We start from the raw sequence: 15,217 nt of genomic DNA on the forward strand, positions 1-15,217 counted from the left end.
AGATATTACAGGTGGTGCAGGTGCTAAACGTGCCTGTCACTTCCCATGATGAGACCCTTGTTTTCAGTTGCTTATAATTTTGTGAAACTTTCATCATGCAGGCTGGAATTTTCCATTTCAGATATCTGCCTCAGGCTGAATATTGTTGGGAAGTTACAGAAAAAATAGTTCAGACATTTCTGAGAATAAGGTTTGGGAAAATACTTGGTAAGAAATTTCTTAACATGGGCAAAACATCTGGGAGACGCTGTAGTGCCCTCAAGCTTTGAAACAAGGATTTTAGATTGGGAGTTGCTCAAGTATCAGGGACGTGCCTTTTGCTATTTCCCTGAATAAAAAATCATCCGACTCTGGCCAGGTTATAAACCTTTGAAACATCTCAGTTGGCACGTGTTCGGTAGAGTCTTGTTAGAGTTTGGCAGCTAAATTTTGAAAATTGCATCTGTTCTGAGCGTGCACCATCTCAGTACGGCAGTAATGGAGCAGAACTTTCTATGCAATTGCTCCATCCAGCTGTCTGGGACTACTGCACTGTCTCTTCTTTGCTCTCAGTGTTCCCCATACTCGTGCCCAGGCAACAATGAGGCAGCCTGATTCAAATCCAGAGCAATAATGCATGTGGAGGGAGAGAAAGATTCATGGTGAGAAGTAAAGGACTTGAGGGAAAGGGTTTTTTATAAGTAGTGGGGAGGGGGTATGGGCAGGGGTAGAAGACAGCATGAGAAGAAGGGAAGAGAGGCAGGTGCTGGGGAGAGGGACAGATAGAAGCAGAGTGGAGGAAATATGGATAGAAGCCAAGGATGGGCAGGGGGAGGAATTAGGTGGGGGGGGGGGGCTGTTAAAGGCAAAGGAGGGGTGGAAGCAGAACCAGGAACTGAGGAAGGGTAAAAGCTGATGGGATGGGCAGAAGTCATGCAGGCTAGTGGGCCAGGCGGGGATGAATATAGGTAAGAGCAGGAGAGGGAGGATGAGAGCAGGAGATAGACAGGCTGTGGTGAACAGAGGCAGAAGGGTCTGTAAACACTAGAGTAATCCCAGGTTCTGTAGGGAAATGTGACACTTTTCGGGGTTACTCGAGGTGTCCAGAGTGAATTACTATCTCCTGCTTACAGCAGGAGGGAGCCCTGTCTGTGTCCTACCAGGGGAAAAACCCCAGTGACTGGCAACACAGACTCTCTGCTCTGTGTAAACTGTTATGGGATAAGAGGGAAGGTCCTGTCATGGATCAGTAACTGCTTAAAAGATAGGAAACAAAGGTTAGGAGTAAATGGTCAGCTTTCAGAATGGAGGGAGGCAAATAGTGGTGTTCCCCAGGGATCTGTACTGGGACCAGTATTGTTCAACATATTCATAAATAGGACCTTACCAAATTCACGGGCCATTTTGCTCAATTTCACAGTCATAGGATTTTAAAAATCATGAATGTAATTTCAGATATTTTAATCTAAAATTTCACAGTGGTGTAACTGTAGCAGTCCTGACCCCAAAAAGGAGTTGTGGGGGTCACAAGGTTATTATAAGGGGGTCGTAGTATTGCCACCCTTACTTCTGTGCTGCTGCTGGTGAGGCACTGCTTTCAGAGCTGGCCGCCTGGCCAGTAGCCGCTGCTCCCCGGTCACCCAGCTCTGAAGGTAACACAGAAGTAAGGATGTGGGTCAGGACCCCCGGTTTGAGAAATGCTGGTCTCCCTCATTGAATCTGTATACTATAGGGTAAAAGTACACGAAAGACCAGATTTCACAGTCCGCCCTGTGTTTTTCACAGACGTGAATTTTGTAGGGCCCTATTCATAAATGATCTAGAAAAAGGAGTAAACAATGAGGTGGCAAAATTTGCAGATGATACAAAACTACTCACGATAGTTAAGTCCAAAGCAGACTGTGAAGAGTTACAAAGGGATCTCACAAAACTGGGCGACTGGGCAGTAAAATGGCAGATGAAATTCCATGTTGATAAATGCAAAGTAATGCACGTTGGAAAACATAATCCCAACTATACATATGAAATGATGGGGTCTCAATTAGCTGTTACCACTCAAGAAAGAGATCTTGGAGTCATGGATAGTTCTCTGAAAACATCCACTCAATGTGCAGCAGCAGTCAAAAAAGATAACAGTGTTGGAAATCATTAGGAAAGGGATAGATAAGACAGAAAATAACATTGCTTTTATATAAATCTGTGGTGCGCCCACATCTTGAATATGGCATGCAGATGTGATTGCCTCATCTCAAAAAAAGATATATTGGAATTGGAAAAGATACAGAAAAGGGCAACAAAATTGTTAAGGGTTATAGAACAACTTCCATATGAGGAGAGATTAATGAGACTGGGACTCTTCAGCTTGAAAAAGAGACGACTAAGTGGGGATATGACAGAGGTCTACAAAATCATGACTGGTGTGGCAAAAGTAAATAAGTGTTATTTACTCATAACACAAGAACTAGCAGTCACGAAATGAAATTAATAGGTAGCAGGTTTAAAACAAACTATTCTTTCACACAACACACAAAGGATGTTGTGAAGGCCAAGCCTATAACAGGGTTCAAAAAAGAACTAGATAAGTTCATGGAGGATAGGTCTGTTAATGGCTGTTAGCCAGGATGGGCAGGGATGGTGTCCCTAGCCTCTGTTTGCCAGGGGATGGATCAGTTGATGATTCCCCCTTCTGTACATTCCCCCTGAAGCACCTGGCACTGGCCACTGTCGAAAAACAGGATACTGGGCTAGATGGACCACTAGTCTGACCCAGTATAGCCGTTCTTATGTAAACCTGCTCATGACTCATGGAGGGGCAGTACACAGTAGGGTTCAACATGACTTGTTTGTTTGTTTTTTAAAAACTTATGTTAAAAGAACTCTAAGGTTGCAAAGTCAAGCACGCAAAAGGTTCCCTTTGCAACTTAAATTCACACCCACTGTGCACATACATTATAATAGTCTTTAATGATTGGGAGAATCTTGAACAATTACCAAACATCCTCGCTAAGGATCTCCGTGGGCAATAGAGTTGTATAACTTTTAGCTTTGACCGTGCCACTTGACGGTAAGTTACAGTTATAACACAATTTGAGTAACAGATTTCTGCTTGATCACTACGAAACTGGAAATTTTGTAACAAGCCATATTCCAAATGTACGTCCAGTGGTAAAGAGCCATTTTTAAAGGTGGTAACTCAGGGAGTGACTTAGTTTGCAGCAAAAGAGATTTAGGTTAAATATTAGGAAAACCATTCTACCTATAAGGGTGGTTAAGCTCTGGAAAAGGCTTCCAAGGAATGTTGTGGAATTGCCATCATTGGAGGTTTTTAAGAACAGGTTAAACACCTGGGATGGTCTAGGGTTACTTGGTCCTGCCTTAGCATGGGAGGATGGACTAGTTGACTACTTCAGGTCTCTTCCAGCCCTGCCTTTCTATGACTTGGTGAAATACAGCTCACCTACAAAACTTGCTTGAACTTCAAGCAGGGCATCTAGCACTTTTAGCTGAGGCAGCTGGAGCACATTGCCCATAGGTCAGGCTTTCCAGAAGCTGGTGGTACCCAGTAGTGTGCCTATACAGAAGCAAGGAAACACTTTGAGCTACAGTTACTGATAGGTAAATGCTCTTATGCTGGAACAGTGTATTTCTGTCAGATTTCTCACTTGAGTACACATCCCTCTAGGGTGCTGAGGTTCAGTCTTTTACCATGTCATCATTTCATTAGCTCTCTGATCCTTCAGCAGGAAGAAATCCAAATCTGCTACTTCTAATATAGTCAAAAAAAAGTTTTAATGATGTTTTTAATGCATCACAAAGGCGCAGCCCCCACCCCTTTTTGCAGCTTAACCTGTAATGTAATTTCCCTTTAAAACAGCGATAACTTCGCTCTCATAGCAACACGGTCAGCAGTTAGTGAGGAGCTGCCATTTCAGGCTCCACTGGTTCATTGCTGCAATGTTCTGTTTAATTAAAATGGGAAAGTGCTTGGCTTCGTAAGTAAAGTTAGTGCTGCTGAAGGGTGCTGAACTGACAGCCCTGGGGAATGAAGTCTGGTTTATTTCCACTGCAGGGGCAGTGATACGCAACTTCTCCAGGCTGCCCCATCCAAGGACCTCAGCTGTGAGCTGGAGGGGAGGCATCATTTCCAAGGGTGAGTGATTAATCCTCCACACCCATTCAATTCGGAGCACCTCTGAAGTTGCCAACAAGGAGTGAACATTAGTTGTACCTGTAGTGGTGTTAGTGATGCGGACCCCTGGGACCGCAAAATTCCCTATAGATGGGTCACTGAACAGTCATCACCTATGTCTGGTAATTGCTTACAGGTCACGGTACTTCCATCAGTTCTGAAGATAGAGCTAAATAAAAAGCTTGGTTGATGGATATACTTACTACATACTGTCCATAGCAAGTGACACCACTTTCTTAAGATTCCCCACCACACCCTTTGAAACACTGAAAGTGTACACTGAGTAAGTGAATGAATAATGAAAACAATGTGAAACCAAAACTTCTCCTTGATGAGGAATATTCTCTACATATCTTGCATTTTCCTTTGAACAGCTGGCATCCTTAAACTGTTCACAGATATTTCTTCCACCCTTCCAGAAACACTCATCTGAGATGACACTTCACTGTCGTCTCCCAGCAGTTGACGCTAAATATACATTTCTAACCACATTGTGTAGTTCTGAACCTATAAATAGGAAGCTATTTGCGAAGATATCAAACAACTGGGCATTCATGTCAAAACATTTAGTCATATTCTTTGAATTGTGAACTTTAAAAATACTGAGCCCGTACTATAGGGGAAAATGTGGTGACTTAAAAAAGACATTTATTATTCAGCTGTGATTGAAGAGTATTTTTTAATTCAAAACCAACCTTCCTTTTCCCTCCCTTAAGAGAGTCAAGGAGCAATGAATGGGGGAAAAAACCTTGTACGACAAAGAAGAATGGAAGGTGTTACTGTTCATGAAATACTTTGTTCTGTTACCTTACTTGTAGGAAAGGTATGTCTGTCTTGTCCCTGAGTTGTCTTTATTTTTTAGTACTGGAGAAAGGTAATGGGTTGCCTGCCCTTCAGCTTGAAATCTTCCCTCTACAGAATGGGTCAAAACATTTGGCAAACATAATACGTCTTTCCACATCATTTCTCCTAAAGTCTCAACATTAGCCTCATAGGGCCACCTCAATGCTGCATTTACATCACTAACAGATTTTGTAGCCCTAATTCACCACCAGTGGAAGCTGTAGAGTCAGCGTGGCTCAGATGTTGTTTATCATTGTGCGATCAACCATCCGCAGCAGCTGTCTGACTGACCTGGTTATAACAATCACAGCGTTTTTCATGTGGCCGTCTCAATTGCCGCAGAATTTAAGATGTTGTTTTCAACAATTATATTTCTAGCCCTTATAATTGTGATGGTAATAGTCTGAGTGCGAATGAATGTAGATGAATGTAGTGCTATCTCCGCGACAGCCTTCAACAATCTTTTAGGCTCTGTCTACACTACGCAGCTTGCTGTGTCGCCACAGCACTGCCGCTAAAAGTCGCACCGTGTAGCTGATGGTTGTTGGCTCTCCTGCCAACAAAAAACTTCCACCCCCCACGAGCAGCGTCTGCATTGTCAGCGGGAGACAACGTGCTGCCGGCAAAGTGCTGTTCATGCTGGCGCTTGTTATCGGCAAAACTTTTGCCTTTCGGGGGCGGCGGGGGGTTAACACCTCTGAAAGACAAACGTTTTGTCGCTCAATTGCCAGTGTAGACATAGCCTTAGAAGGGTTAACTGTTTCCATCCATCTCACTGGGGCCATTAAAGTCTAATGACAATTGAAGTGTTGCTGTTAATTAGAGAGAAAAAGTGGGGGAGGTAATAAGCTTTTTATTTTACCTCACCCACTTTGTCTCTCGAAGGGCTTATCTTCACGTACAGCTCTACAGTGGCACTGCTTCTCCTCTTGGTGTAGTTAATCCACCTCCCCGAGAGGCGGCCGCTATGTCGGCGGGAGAAGCTCTCCTGTCAACAAAGCGCTGTCTACACCGGAGGTTAGGTCAGTGTAACTACATCGCTCAGGGATGTGGATTTTTCACACCTCTGAGCATCATAGTTAAAGCCATATAGGTCTGTAGTGTAGACCTGGCCTAATAGCCTGGGACCAACACGGTTATAACTCACTGCATACAATTTTGTTAATTGTCATTGTTTTAGGAGAAACATTTATTTAGAGCTTGTCTACAGGAGAAAGTTTTACTAGTTATACCAGTATAACCACTGACACACCTTCCTACCTCCCCCTGCCTCTTATTCTCGTATAAAAGTAGCTTTTTAAGTTTCACGTAAGCCAAGTCTACACTATAAACTTTTGCCAGTATAATAATGTGGGTTAGGGTTGTGAATTTTTATGACATTTTTATACCAGCAAAAGTCATAGTGTAGACACAGTTATACAGGCAAAAGTGCTTTTGCTAGCTTATTTTGCTTGGGGTACTGACATAAGAAAGCATATTTTTGCTGGGAGAAGCTGCATCTACATGAAACTGGCAAACCTTTTCTAGTGTAGACTAACCCTTAGACCCCTTCTCAAGTGACAAGCTGGAAGAACACGTTCCAGTGTTACCTTCCTAAAGATATGTCTGCACTGCACTGCAACCATGGGTTAGTGGGACAGGAGTCAGACAGCTGACCTGTGTTACGGATCCCAGGACTTGCATGTCTATACTGTATTTAAACCCTATGACGTTAAGACTTTTCTAACCTGTGCTCGAACTTAGGGCTCTGGCATCCACACTGCAGTGCGCAGACTTGAGTCTGAGTAACCATATCCCGGAGTCCCTAGCATCGCCGCCACCACCACTACCACTGAAATGTGGTTGCTCTAGCCCTAGGACCACGGCGCAATGTGGGGAAAATTTACTGCCTGCCCTGCACATTCCAGGTTTGCTCTCCATTGCAAACCCAGGAGGCTCTCTGATGATGTGCTTGCAGAGCGGTGATCAGAAAAGAATGGGTTAACGCTGACCTGAGCTGCTGCTGTTTGCTGGGGTGGGATGGGGGGCTTCTGTTTTCAATAGAGTGGATTGTAGATTGTTGGGATAGAGAGGACGAAGGAAGTTGTCCCATGGAATTGTGGGATACTTCCTAATGACTCCCGGGACCTGAGTCAAGCGGGGCTGTGGCCACGCTGCAGAGCAATAGGGCTCAGACGCTGGGTCCCAGCTTGACTCAAGCTCAGAACCTCCAGCCCTGCAGGGTCCTGGGACCCTGGGTTAATGCAACTGCAATGTAGATGCAAGAGAGGGCGTTAACCTTGAGCCTGGGCTCAAGCATGGGCTTACTTTGCAGTGTAGACATCCCTAAGGGTGGGGGCAGTCAAATATAACCTGCCCTTCCCACTTACTTGTGGAATCTTTACTCAAACCACAAACTTTTCTTTAAAATATTGCTTTGTACTTTATATCTGAGGAACTTTCTACATATTCATTACCAACTTTCCTGTGAGGAGAGTGTTATTTTCAGTTTTACACATGGAGAAACTGAGGGGCCCTGTTGCTGATGATTTCTGATGATAGTGGATGAAAACTTTCTGTAACGATGCTGAAAATAGTTTTCTTGCGATTTAGGCCAGCTGTATATGAGACACGTTTGCTGGTCTAGTAATGGTACTTAGGGATATGATTGCATTTTTGCAACATTTTTATATCAGCAAAAGCCCAATGCTTTTGCTGGTATTGCTCATTTCGGTCAGGGAAAGCTTTATCCCAAAAGCTTGTCCATACTACAGATCCATGTCTGGCTGGGGAGGAGGAGTTGATTTTTTTCACACTCCAAGCCAACATAGCCATACTGGCAAAGCTTTGTAGTGTAGACTGAGCCCTAATGTAGTCTTGGCTTTAGTAGACTTTGTCCAAGATTTACATGACCCAGTCAGTTCCTGTACATATTATGCATTACACACAGAATACTACACATTCGAATCCTGTTGCCACTGGATCCCTCTGGGTATATAGGCAAGTGACAATCCAGAATTTCTTCAGCTTGTTAATGGACTTTCACTCCTCTTTATCTTGAAGTTTCATTCTTTCTAATCAAGGTCCAATGTGCTAATTGCTTTGGAATGCAGCTTTTGTCACTTATCTGGCAAGCAGCATTCCAAGTGTATTATGAAGGCTTATTTCTATATAGCCTTCCGCCTTATCTCTGGAGTGGATTTCCCTAATGTGGACAGAGCCTAAGGACTCATCTACACAGGGGAAATTATTGGCATAATTATACCAGTATAATTACACCGGTATAATTATGCCAGTAGATTTTTCTGTGTAAAGAAGCCCTGAGACCAGAGGTGAAAGTAAGCCGGTACGCCCTGGTATGGTGTTCCGGCAAGAGCGGCTGGAGCTCCCGGCCCTTTAAATTGCTGCCAGAGCCCCGCTGCTGGAGCCCTGGGGTAGCGGCAGTGGGGCTGGGGTGGCGATTTAAAGGGCCCGGGGCGGTAGGGGCGGCCGAGCCCTGGGCTGTTTAAATTGTCCCCGGAGCCCTGCCACCACTTCCCCAGGGCTCCAGCAGGCTCCAGGGACGATTTAAAGGGCCCGGGGCAGTAGTGGCGGCCAGAGCCCTGCTGCCGGAGCCCTGGGGAAGCGGTGGTGGGCCTCCGGGGACTATTTAAAGGGCCCAGAGCTCCAGCTGCCGCTACCACCCAGGGCCCTTTAAACCACTACCAGAGGCCCCGGCTGCCGCTGTTACCCCGGGGCGGGGGAAGGAGGCACTTGCTGGTACTGGGTGGGCCGGGGCTGGCTCTGACCTCCCCCACCCCCACCCCTTCTGCCCGAGGCCCCCCCCCTTCCAGGGGCCAGAGCCGGCCCCAGCCCAGCCCCATTCCGGTAAGTCCCTAGACTTACTTTCACCACTGCCTGAGATCAAAATTTTCAAGGGTTCACCCAGGCCTCAATTCCGTAATGTGTAGAGTAGGCAGATTGTTGCGCCCACGCAGAGTCCCATTGACATCTGTGAGGCTCTGTGTGGATGGAGCAGTCAGCCCAATGTTACAGATTGGCCTAGTAGCAGATGCTTCAGTTTTGGGTGCCCAACTTTGGACACCTCAGGCCTAACTTTCAGAGGTGCTAAGCACCTGCAGCGCCCTTTGATTTCACTTCACCACAGGCAAAAAGTAACCAAAACATCTACTCTAATCACTTCTGATTTTGCAGTGTCTTAGCACTGTCCCGTCCCCCCCAGTCTCCACCAAGCAAAAGGGAAAGTCAATATGAATTGACAACGAACTTTGGTTTCCCAGCACTCTCCATAGACTCACATTCCGGGCTGGCATTCTGCACTGTTCACATGGGCCTCCCCTTCGGGTTATGTAATCACCGATTAGTCACGTAAAGCATTCATTCTCGTCAGTGTGAGTTGGCCTTGTTTCATGTCCAAGAAAAAAAAAAAGAGCAACAAAAATGTGGCCACGCGAGTTATCACATAATTGCACCAGTGTCTGACTATGACTCAACAACAAAGCCTGGAGAAAATAACTCGGCAGGCTTGGTCTACCAGCAGGGCTCTTCATTCCTGAGCTCCCATTGTTTGAAATTCAGCACTGCTGGTTCCCACCCCCATCCCCACCCCCCACCGCCGCCCTCTACTGCTGGACTTCCAGTAACATTCCATTGACATCTCAAGACATACCGGGTACCTAGTACGTTCAGCAATACGGCAGGTGTATTCTACCTCGACCTCCCTGAAAAAGTTCAGCAGGGGGCAGGCAGCCAAATGGCTTAGTTGGTGACATCTGTGAATGAAAAATGTGTTTGTGGCTACATTCATTGCGTTTTATGCTCTCTCGTGGCAAAGGGATTGTGAACTTGTAACTAAACTACCCCATCTGAACAGCAATGTGTAAAATGACGCAGGAATATTCCACTGGGCCTTGCAAATCTTTGAGGAACAAAATCCATTTCCTATACTCGCGCTAATGTCTTGTTGCAGTTCATGAAGCGCAGGGTGGATCATTGGTATTGAGCTGCAAAACCACACTCATCTTTTGTAGAAAAAAAATGGAAGTGTCTTTATACTGTTTTGCATTCTTTCCTGCATATGCATGGAAATGATTTAGATAGACTGATCATTCTTTTTCTTTCTAGGCTGAAATCGTGACCCCAGTGAAGTCAATCCGAAAACTATTATTGACTTCAATGCGCCATGATTTCACCCATGATATAAGGTGATCACTATATGCCACCATTTTATCCTAGGAGCACTTTATAGGCAATACTTATGCAGCTTCGTAACATACTTGGGAGGTACGTAAAGGATCAGAAAGGATCACATTACCCACCATGAAATGCAGCCACTTCTGATGTGGAAGATGACAACTGTTTTGAATGCAAAGCAGTTGTATCTCTCATGTGTCCATGTCCCAAAGCTTCTTAAGTACGTTGTTGTAATATATCCCCTCACATTTAATAGAATACAGGTTAATAAAGGTTGGATAAAGGGCAGAAAGTAATCTGTGGAAAAAACTTCAGACATCAACTAATAAAGCATTTGTCCAGCGTCCTTCAGACAATGTGTTTGGCTCTACTATTAAATTAATCTGTCTGTCATAATTATATACAGCTTGTATCACGGTAGCCTCTAAATGGTTATTGATCTGAACTGAATCCTAGAGAGAACTGATGGAACAGAACCCCTGGTTAATGAGGTTGGCCAACGTGCACTTTATGGAGTTTTCAGCTTTTCTCTTTTCTCTGTTATAGGAAACTCTGCTTTGTGGGGGGAGAGGGATAGATTTCCCTCCCCCCTTCTGTACCATTCTGGTGGGAAAGCTTTTTCCAAAAGGAATGACTTGCAGCTAAATTCGTCAGACTGGGTTATTTAAATCATCTTTGGAAATTCAGTCAGGGTGTTCCAAGAATATTTTTTAGTTCCTAGTATCTCCTGCAGCAGTTTCTTTTCTCTGTCAGAAAGATTATGCACGTGAACCCATGACTTTGCTTTTGTGACCACAAACTCTCCCATGCTACAGGGGACAGGTGGGTGACACATGCCTTGGCCTATTAGTGATAATCATTAGCATTTGGTTTTAACTGAATTAAAAACAAAAACGCCTCTTGTGCATAACTGACATATAAAAAAATAGTGGAGTGAGTTACCCATATCACCTGTAATGTGATACTTACAACAAGGGGAATTTTCTCCTCTCTCTCTCATGATGTCTGAAGCAAAGCCCATGAATTTATTCCTAGGGTATACAGTATCAACACGTACTCTTCACTCCACAGAACATATTCCAAGCTCAGTCTCACTAGAAAATCTCTCCTATCATAAATGGCAAATTAAACCTAATCAGGTTTAAACCCATTTAGGAAGACAGGAAATATCCAGATATAATTAAATTTGTCAGAAAGCCTAAGGACCATGCTGATGATCCAGTTTTCTTCCTCCCCGCCCTGGCAGCTACTTGTGTATTGGAAATAGAAATGTGCTGACAACTATTTCCTAATAATTTCCCTCTTGCTGTGACAGCTTCTACGAAATACTCCTGTTCCCCTCTGTCTCATTCCACTTCAGAAACATCAGGTGGTTTTCTGCATTGCCCAATCAGGATAAACAACTCACTCCTTTGATAGCCTGGTCACATAGGAGCCCAAATTTTCAGGTTGCTGTTTCCTCCTAAGCAGGCAGTAAATAATAAAGGTTAGAGAGAGTTAAATAGTAGAGAGGAAGGATAGTTCAGTGTTAAGGGACTTGGGAGACCACGGTTCAGCTCTGTTCCACAGACTTCCTATGGGTCCTTCGGCAAGTCACTTTCTACCTTAGGTCCCCATAGGCCTCAATTTCCCATCTGTAAAATGGGGCTAACAGCACTGCCTGGCGTACCAGGGTTGTTGCATATAAATGCATTAAGGATTGTGAGGTACTCAGATACTAAGTAATAGGGAGCCATATAAGCATCTTAGTTAAATAAAACTTACAAAAGCGTCTACTTTATGAGGTTCTCAAAGTACTTTAGAACATAACTTCAGCCACCCAAAGCCTTAGGTAGGTAACAAAGTATCTCCATTTTACAGATGGGGAAACTGAGGCATGGAGTGATTAAGTGACTTGCCCAAAGTTGCACAGGAAATGAGTGGCAGAGCTGAGAGCAGGGCTAGGACTGTATTAGCCCATGCTGTCACTGTACTTAGGGAAAACCATCATTCAGTTAGATTCGATGCCCTGACCTGCTGTTATAGCCCCATTGGCTTCTGGCAAGAAGTTGATGTCTCTAAAATGAGAGGATGAGACAAACTAAGAAAAATAATGCCTTCTTATTTCACGCCTCCTATGCTGTTAATGTGTACTTCATTTCAGTGTCATTCATTCTGGGGTGGGTCTTGCCATTTGAAGGTCAGCAGAGCATGTTAGCCCCCTGGAGGGCAAACACAAGTGGTTGTGGGACCCACAAATCGTGTGGTGGCGGAGTTGCTAAACTGAGGCCTCCTTAGGAGCAATGGGAGCACTGTATTATGTGTGGGAATCAGAAGGTAAGAGCCTGGAAGGAATCGGTGGGGAGGGTACCGCGGAAATGAACTGTGGCCTAACAAGCTTCTAGCTTGTCAATATTCCAGCTAAATTGAGATGTTCGATAATAGCATGTGGTGTCTTGGTGTTGCTTGCTGCCTGCATGGGTAGAAACTGGCACTCACTGATTGATCAAATCCACAGAGGCCAATTTTCACAAATCGAATACAGACATGCTTTTAGTGCGGATCTTATATTCTTCTGATGTGGGCCATGCACGTACCCAGTACTAGATGGATTCAGAATTTACTTTCAGATGGGACTTACCCCCACTAAAAAATACCCTTTGTAACATATATTGAGCCTAACGAGACTAGGTGGGTGAGGTAATATATTTTATTGGACCCACTTCTGCTGGTAAAAGAGACAAGCTTTCAAGCTTACACAGAGTTGGAGAAGAGCTCTGGCCCTGCTGCTTCTGTCCAAGACCCCCACAGCCCCGCGGCCGGGGAGCCCTGGCCCACCTGTATCAGCTGCCCCGCTGCAGCTGCGCGCCGGCTGGCCCAAGCACCAGTACGGAGCTGCCCTGGGCAGCCCCTGGCCGCCCGATAGCGCAGAGCGCCCACTGGTTTCAGAAGGGAGGGGGAGCGAGGCTGTGTTGTGGCTATTTCAAAACCTATGGTTACCCTCAGAGATAAAGGTATAGCACATACCAGGGATAGGAAAGTGAAGCTGGCTGCTCTGTCTAGGCCATCAACCAGGCTCTTACTACTCACAGCATCTGTTTAATCCTCAGCCACCACAGGCTCCTTTCTGCTGCTCTTTATTTTATAGGTAGTAAGTGGGAGGAGGTAGCTGTGATCTGATGGAAAGTCTGAAGACTGGGGCGTAACTGCTGGTCCTATTACCAAAAATAACGTTTCCTTCCAGTTCCCTAGAGGTAAGCACACATCTGACAATTCAGTAAGTGTTCCCCTGGGGCATGCCAGCTGCTGCCTAGGGAAGGCACTTCCTATTTCGGGAGGGGTCACCCTGAGCACGGATGGGAGAGCCCAGTTCTGAGAAATGCTTGACGAAGTCCAAGAGGGCACGCACATGAAAGATGAAGTGGTGTTCTGTTTGGCAGGCCCTGGGTCTGAAACCCGCAATGTGAAGAGAGACCCGCCTTACACCAGGGGAAAGAAGGAGAAACTATTCCTATTGGGAGCCAGTTCTGTGATGAAAACACACTAGCACCTATGACTAATCATAGTGTAGGAAATGCTTTAAAAATGAGGCTTTGTCAAGAGTATTAAACAAAGGGCCAAATTCACAGGGGATGTGTGAGGAAATGTAAATTAGACACTCTTGCACTCAGACTTTTTTTAACCAAAATAGTTAAATTAGCACAACCTGGAGAGTGGAGGAATGAGCTATGCCAGTGTGGAATTATACAAACACTAGCTTGACAAGCCCTGAGTAAGTTGGTTCTGTCTAAAGTTTAAACAGGTGTAAGTTAAATACTAAGAAGGTGGACATTGTGGCACACTTTAATGCACACTTCCTTGCTGTACTCCTTTCTCCTGTCCGAGGCTCATCAACTTAGGCCTGGTCTACACTTAGAACTAATTGCTATGTCAGTCAGCGGTGTGAAGAAACCCACACTTCCTAGTGACATAGCTATGCCAACAAACCCCCAGCTGTAGAAAGAGAGCTTCTTTTGGCATAGCTAACATCACATGGAAAGGGGGGTATTACTTCACTGGCAGAATACCACCTTCTTTCATTGGCGTACGCTGCGTCTACATTAAGGGGCTATGCCATCATAGGCTCTGTAGTGTAGACATAGCCTTTGACTCTTATCCTTATAAGGCCTTGTCTGCACTGGATGTTTAGTCTCAGTGTAGTTGCACATTGCCAATAGTGCTGTACCAGTTTAAACAGAGCCTATGCTAATGGTTGGCACTAATGCAGCTGCAGCCGGGACTAGAATCCCAACACAGAAAATGTGGACCAAATTCAGAGTTAATGGGTAAGGTGAGGCTGTAAGATACGCATTGGTAAGAGGGAGTGAGTCTAAGGTATTGTAACATACACATTTGGTCTGGCAGAAAGCGTTAAGTTACATCAATCTAGATGCTTTGCTGAACTTGTCCCACAATTTCACATCCCCTAGCAACCTACCCCTTCTTTTATAAGCCATTACGTTCAGCACCAAACCACATGTATGGGGTTAGGCTATAAGTCATGAAAAACACAAGGTGTTAGCAAGCCGGGGATGGTGCTGCAGCATGAAATATACTTGAGGATTCCAAAACTAAAGGCTTTTTTTGTAGATGTCTCCAGGACAGGGCAAGAGCAATGGCTCAAAGCAGTTCTTTAGTGCTTCTGACACTTGCTACTCTGTTTGATCCGGGGTAGTGTACTTTCCATGATAGCCTTGTTCTTTTTCTGCCAACAATAATGATGACTTTAATGAGCCAGCCAAGGAATGTGTTTTGCAATTTCTACCTGGGCGAATTCAGTTATGAAACATTTCCAGTTCATCTAGGAGCGCTGCAAATTACAGTCATGCTGTTTGTGCTTCTAGCATCAGAGAGCATCAGACAGAGTTGCTGTGTTGAAAATATCTTCTGCATTTCATTCCTCCTAGAGGGCGAGTAAGGGAAATTCTCAGTGTAGAAAGAAGTTGTGTGTTGTTAAGATAGGAAGACCCCAGTGTATGTGGCTTTCTCTGTCGCCAGTACTGAGGAACTTCATGT

The 15,217-nt window shown here is 44.9% G+C and overlaps 1 protein-coding gene across 3 annotated transcripts in view; it reads left to right on the forward strand.

Moving 5' to 3' along the window:
• UPF2 (UPF2 regulator of nonsense mediated mRNA decay) overlaps positions 1 to 15,217 on the forward strand; it is a 197,470-nt gene that overhangs the window by 134,498 nt on the left and 47,755 nt on the right. The gene's annotated exons all lie outside the window — the stretch shown is intronic.

The sequence above is a fragment of the Chelonia mydas genome, chromosome 1, assembly GCF_015237465.2.
Source record: "Chelonia mydas isolate rCheMyd1 chromosome 1, rCheMyd1.pri.v2, whole genome shotgun sequence".
Classification (NCBI taxonomy): Eukaryota; Metazoa; Chordata; order Testudines; family Cheloniidae; genus Chelonia; species Chelonia mydas.